Source organism: Carettochelys insculpta, chromosome 18 (genome assembly GCF_033958435.1).
Source record: "Carettochelys insculpta isolate YL-2023 chromosome 18, ASM3395843v1, whole genome shotgun sequence".
Lineage (NCBI taxonomy): Eukaryota > Metazoa > Chordata > Testudines > Carettochelyidae > Carettochelys > Carettochelys insculpta.
The window spans coordinates 447,594-454,757 of record NC_134154.1 but is presented as its reverse complement, the minus strand read 5'-3'; positions in this window follow the sequence as shown (position 1 = coordinate 454,757).

Here is a 7,164-nt window from a genome sequence, read left to right as displayed (position 1 = left end):
TCTTCGTCTTTGCTCAGTGAGGCAGTGGCAGGAGTGGACGGCTCTCTGCCCACGGTGGGGACCAGGGCCCACCAGACCTCCTTTGGCAGACGGTGCAGAATTACAATCTTGAGGCCAAGGAGGTTACAGAGGAATGTGGCCCAGTCAGTAACATACTGACCCCAAAGTGGCTCTGGCCCTCATAAAAAAAAATCATTAATAACAACAAGGTGGTCTGGTGGACTCCAGCCTCTATCCCACCAACAGCAAAAGAGGGAGATGCTGATACGTGTCGCACAGAGAGGTATGAGCATATTTTCACCCATCGTCAGCCTGTGACATTGGTGGTGTATGCCGCCAACCATCAGCAACGGCATCAGCTGAGCCTCACTCGGAAGGTCAAAGAGGCCAAGAAGTGGGATCGCTTCAGCCACAGGTTGTATGCACCAGGGAGCTCCAGCTTAGCATGACCAATGGACAAGCAGTGCTTAGCTGGGATGCCTATAATTCCTGGGCCTCCCTGGGCATGTGCCATGCATTCTTGCCTATGGAGTCTCTGCAGGTGCCTCCGGTTTTAGAGGACAAGGTGGTCGCCTGCACATCCTCCAAGTGGCCTTGGACTCTGCAGGCTCTGTTAAGTGCACCATGACAACTGCAATCAGTGTGCACAGAAGCTCTTGGCTCCAGGGATAGGGGCTCGTTGCTGTGGCCTAGAATACCATTCAGGACTTCCCCTTTGCCTGCAGTGACCTATTTTCAGAGCAGACTGACTCATGGCTATGCAGCCTAAAGGATGCTAGGGTCATATCGTCCTTGGGAATCCACACCCCCACTCCACAGAGAATGTTCCTTAAGCCCCAACCTCCCCAGTGCTTCTACTCAGGTAGCTCAAGGCAGCCAGGCCCACCAAAAGGGGGACAAAGAGGACAGGTACCCCCAGGCCTAGCATTTCAAAGGTGCCTGGAGCTCCAGACATGGTCATCGCTAAAGTAACAGCGGCAGCATCTGGTGCTTTGGGCCCATTTGAAATGGCACAGAGTGCTGTGTGGCTGCTCTGCATATGGCTCAGTGGGAGTATGGGGGCATCCAGAGCTGACTGCCCTAAGCCCACCCCACAAGGTCTCAAAGTACAGCAGCTACAACAGGTTGGAAACGCTTTTTCTTCGTGATTGCTCGTGTCTATCCCATTTAGGTGAATCCCAAGCTATGTTACCAGTGAGCTGTGTTGCCCATGTCCATTCCAAACCCTGCCCACCTTCCCTTCATCACAGCATGAGTCAGCAGTGGGCCAGCAGGAACCTATAAACGCTGCCGTGGAGGTGCCACTCCACAGGCGCAGTGGCTGACCCAGTGAGCATCGCTAGAAGAATGGCCTTCCAATGATCCTGCACTCAGCACATGCACACCATAAATAGCATTGACACAAGCATCGGATCTCAGAGAACAGCAGCTACGAGAAGTAGGTAATTGTCTTTTCATGAGGCAAAGAAAAATAATCCATGCCATCAGAAGCCATTCCTTGGAAGGATCCCAATCCAGCTGCCTTGCTGGACAAGAAGCACTTTCCTTCGGTGCAAGTGATGGTAACCCATGGGGTGTGGAGTCAAGTCTAAGTTCAGACGGCACAATAGGTGAATGTGGAGTCCTGATTCTGTGCTTTGGACACTTCATGGTGATCTTTTATTTTATGCCTGTCCATCACATCTCCACCTCCTGCTACTGTGAAAGATTAAAAAGTGTGAAAATAGAATAGATGAATCTGTCACCTGTTGTAAACCTTCCCACGGAGTGTGAAACCCCTTCCACCAGTGCTTACAGCAGAAAAGCTATAGATGAACTGACGTCCAGAAATGGAAGGCAGGGATGTGGGTGTGAACACACCTTTACAGAAGGGTTCACTTGGTGGAAGTGCGTGTTACTTTCTTTTATTCCATTTCAGGTTGTTACCACTACGAATGAAATTAAATATAAGGATAATTATTTGCTAAGGAACATGAGACTAACTGTGATGACAACAGCTTTCTAATATAAAATCTGATTGTTTTATTTCTATTTGTAATACAGGAAATGGTGACTAATCCTTAATAGCCTGTTTGTTGTATTTTACGCCCTTCTGACTAAGGAGTTTGGAAATAAAATTTTACTCCGAAGGGTGTGGTAGTGGAGAATGTCAGAGAAGTAAGGTACAGTAAACTCTCTCTTAACCAGCCATTCTATCATCCAGACTGCACAGATACCTGGCATGTTAACCCATGAGTAAACTGTAGGTACTTTTTTGACAAGCACAGTACGGTACAGTAAAAGTAAATATAAATAAATATAGCAAATACAAGTTTACAGTGTACAGTGCTAGTGTTGTTGGTAAATGAAATACTTTGCCTACATTTTTGTTTGTTAATATCTAATCTTGTTTTGCTTTAATGTTATATGTTGCTAGGTATACTTCTCTGTTATCCAGAATATTTGAATATGTGGCAGCCTCCCAGTCTCAGGGCTGCCAGATATGAAAGATTTGACTATATAGGAGAATACTGATCAGAATAGACTTTAAATATTTCCATTTCAATCTTTAAAGTCAATCTCTGTTAAGAGAAAACTTAAGGCTCCATGGGCATTGATCCTTCCTACCACCCCAGTACCCAGCCCCAGCTGTGGGGGGGAATAGCTCAGTGGTTTGAGCATTGGCCTGCTTAAATGCAGCATTGTGAGCTCAGTCCTTGAGGGGGCCATCTAGGGCAAATAGATTAAAAAAGAGATGGTGTCCTCTCCTGTGAAGAGCACAGGGGACTGGACCCAATGACCTCCCAAGGTCCCTTTCAGGTCTACGAGATGTGTATTGCCTTATTTCTCTTTCCCAGGCACCAAGCCCAGGGCCCCAATCCCAGAGAGTGACAGGTGGCCTCCCAGACCCCAGGAACACAGGTGGTACAGTTGAGGTCCGGGCAGCACTAGGAAAGCAGCACTGAATGGGAAAGGCTGGGGATGGAGTGTCGGAGAGGCCAGCTGGGCAGTTTGGAAAGGTGTTGCTTTCCCCTGCCAACCATGTACCTCGGCTCGTCTTATTCCATATGGTGAAGACATAGAATGTGCTGCCCAGCTACATGGAGACAGTTTTCAACCTGAGCTCCAAATTCTGCAAGTGTCCCAGTTATTCTGGATCTCTCCTGTTTTGAAGAATTCAGGTTTTTCCATTCGCTTGCTGCAGGCCCTACTTGCTGCAATTGGGCCCTTCCTCCCACTGGTAAGTGGAAATTCCACATTTACCCTACAGTAGTGACAGCCAAGAACGGTTGGGTTAAGATCCACACTCCCTGTCCCACCTGGCCATGGAAGTTGCTGTCTTCGGGGCTGTTACCTCAGGCAGGAGGCTGCATGGGAGAGGTGCGCTGGTGGCAGACACACACCGTTTACCACAAGAAAAAGATCTCTCTCTGTCTGCATCCAAACTCCCTTCCCAAGGGTATTGCTGAATATCCACACTCCCCACTTACCTGTTTTTGCCCCAAAACCCTGGCCCTCTGCTGAGAAGAGAAAACTTTGTTCCTTGACTCAGCCGTGCCTCAAGGGTCTAGCTACAGAGGACCAAATCTGTCCGTAGCTCCCATGCAGCAGGCCTGCGTCGCTGTTGTTTGACTCCTGTATCTGGGGAGGCAGAGGCTGCAAGCTTTTGGGCAGGGCGAGGGGGGCACACTTGTCTGAGACTTCATTGTATAACATACTATGCAGCCACAGGTGATAGGGGTGAGGTTAATATGATGGGGCACTGGGCACAGCAGAGAAATCAATCTAGGGTAATCTTTCCTTAAAAGTTGGGCCACTTACAGCCCCCCTGCCCCGCCCCATCCCCTGGCTGGGATTTCTTTCTCAGTAAGGCGGAGCCAATCACCCACAAAGGTACCTCTGCCAGCCCCACTGGCCAGCCAGAAGCCACATAAACAAAGCCACAGACTTCCCTGCTGCTCTACCAGCCCAGCCCAACAACCCTCAACTTAAGTGAGCGGTTCTTAAAACCTAATTCACCAACACCACAAAGCTTCTCAAGGGTCCTGCCACAGTCCTAGGGCAATATACATTTGGATTGTATCCCAAAGCAACACGCTTGCCCAAATCCTTCAGATTGCAACATCTAAAGGGGTGTTACCAAAGCAGAACAGGTCAGAGAGGAAAAATTGTTAGTGTGCTACTTTACATCCAGCAATTACAGCTATTGATGCAGCCCAGTGATGAAATATGCAGATTCTTGAAATGTCTCTGAAATTGCATTCCAGGGTCCATAGTTTTAAGTTACAGGCGAACTGTAGATCTGGCCAGCTGGAGTCATCATGCTGGAAGATGGAGCTGTTGCAACCGGTGCCAGTGCAAAGAAGCAAGATCCAGTCCAAGATGGCTGCTGCTAGGGCCACCTCATGGTTTTCCCTTGTCTCTCAGGACAAAGCCCTTGTGTCTTCCCAGCAGGCACTTAAGGGGCAATGTCATCTGACCCAGGTGACCCACTGTGGCAAAATGCCATTGGTCACTGGTTTGGCTAGCATACCCCAGTCATTTGTATGGCGGGGGGGAATGGATGGCTGGGCATCTCATTTCAGGTCCTTTGCTCAGCTAGGGCCCCTGACCAGTGGACTGCATTGCATTGACAAGGCCCACATTTCTGGGATGTGGATTCAACTGGCTGAGCAGCTTGTTTCCATTGCATAGTTTAGCCCAGTATCCTAGCTGGAGGTGAGCACATGCCGCCTATTGTGAAGCTGAGTACTAAAACATTGCTAAATACAACAACAGCGTTAAAAGGCATAACTATGTATAACTATGATCCGGACATATAAGTAGTATACAAGGCCTCTGGGCAGCCACAGCTTTCATTACACACCTTACATGGCTCCCTTGGCACACAATTTGGGGCTAATAGCTCTGTGTGTGTGTGTGTGTGTGTGAGAGAGAGAGCGAGACACACATCACCAAGGCCAAAGGGTGTGTGGGCCTTGTGCCATTGCATTGTGAGGCTATTCATGGTGTCAGCATGGTCACAAGGGGCCCTGCTGGGCTCTTTACACATCACTGCAAATGTTTGGCCTGGTCTATTGCAGGTGGGAAGCCAGCCCTCGCACCCAACAGCGCCTGGGCTGTGGTCACCTTCATACCAGCAAACACTGCACTCTGGAGCACTCAGAGCAAGCCCAAAGGCCCCTTTCATCAGCCCAAGACAGTCATCTCACCACACGGCTGGGGCTGAGAGAATTAAGCAAATATGTGAGTAGAGCACAGTGGAGTGCGGCAGTCTTCCGCAGCAAAGGGCAAGCCTGGCGCTTGTGGTGTTTTTCATGCCTGATGTTGTGGTGCCATCAGGTGTCCATGGCAGCATTATTAGTGTGAATAAAGCACTGGGCATGCTGCTAGGAACCACTCAACTCGCATGATGCAGCAAATTCCGTTGTTCAACACCCAGGCAGGGCCTGTGGGGGGCCGGACTAAAGAGGTTCAACCTGTGGACTAGCCTCTGCCCACCCCGCCCATACGCCTTTGCCATTCCCAGCCCATGAGCAGTGGGGGATTATATGCTTGAGTAGTTCATGTTGTGAAGGGTGTGGGCTCCCACACAGCGCCATGGCCCAGCCCCAGTAGCACAAGGAGGGCTGACTGCTGAGAAGGGGACTGCCTGAGAGGGTGCAGCTGCTGGGAGCTGCATAGGTTGAGGAATCAGAAAACCACAGCGTGGCCTGACCCATTGTGTTGGGCAACAGGGACAGCCAAAACCTGTGGGGGTGATATGCTGATCAATGTATAAACAATGTACAAGTCCTGGACTGGGCCCCAGTGGCCTAAGGAGAGTCTGGGCACCCCCCCCTTCCCAACACCCACGCCCTCAATAGCATTACCTCAGTCCCTGGAAAACTCATGGAAGGGCCCCTCAAAGACTCTATTTTGGAGTGCTTGGAAGAGGGGACAGTGAGCGAGAGTAGCCAACGTGCTCACCAATGACAAGTCATGCCTGACCAATCTCATTACTGACTATGACGAGGTAACTGGCTCTGTGGACATGGGGAAGTTAATGGATGTGACACACCTTGACTTTATCAAAACTGTTGATACAGTGCTCACAATATTCTTGCCCATAAGTTATGGAAGTATGGATTGGATCCATGGACTATAAGATGAATAGAAAACTGGCTTGATGGACAGGCCCAAAGAGTAGTGGTCAATGGCTGGTTGGTGGGCGGTTTCATGTGTGTGTGTGTGTGCGCCCCAAGTATCAGTTCTTGGGCCCATATTGGTCAACATCTTTTTACTGACCTGGCTCAGGAAGTGGCTTGCACCCTCAGCAAATTAATGCTAAGCTGTGGGGTTGGGGCAGGTAGCTACATTGGACAGTAGGGATAGGGTCCAGCGTGACCCAGACAAATTGGAGGATTGGCCCAAAAAGAAAGCTGATGAGGGTCACTGAGGAGAAGCGCAGAGGCCTGCACTTGAGATAGACGAGGCTCAAGCATTGTTACAGACTGTGGACTGACTGGCTAAGTAGAAATGCAGCAGAGAAGGCCCTGGGGCTTACAGTGGATGAGTGGCTGGATATGAGTCAACAGCGTGCCCTTGGTAGCCAAGAAGACTAATGGCATATTGGGGGTGCATTAGGAGAAGTATTTCTAGCAGATCTAGAGAAGAATTTAGTCCCCTCTACTTGGCACTGGTGAGGCCCCATCCAGTGTATTGCATCCAGTTCTGCCCCCCCCCCCCCGCCCACACACACAGAAAGGATGTGGAGGCATTGCAGCAGAGGACAACCAAAATGATTATGGGGCTGCAGCACATGACCTATGAAGAGAGGCTGAGGGATTTGGGCTTGTTTAGTTTGCAGACGAGAAGGCTGAGGGGCAATTTTGATAGCAGCCTTCAACTTCCTGAAAAGGGACACTAAAGTGGCTGTAGTGAGACTGTTTTTTTTTTTTGGTGGTGCCATGGCAGAACAAGAACCAATGGTCTGAAGTTACAGAGGGGGAGGTGTAGGCTGGCTATTAGGGGAAAATATTTCAGCAGGAGGGTGGTGAAGCACTGGAATGCATTACCAAGATACAGGGTGGAATCTCCATCCCTGGAGGTTTTTTTTAAAGTCCCAGCTTGACATAAGCATGGCTGGGATGACCTGGCAGGCCGGGGAGGGGGCAGGGGGCGGGGGGCAAGCCTGCTTGAAAC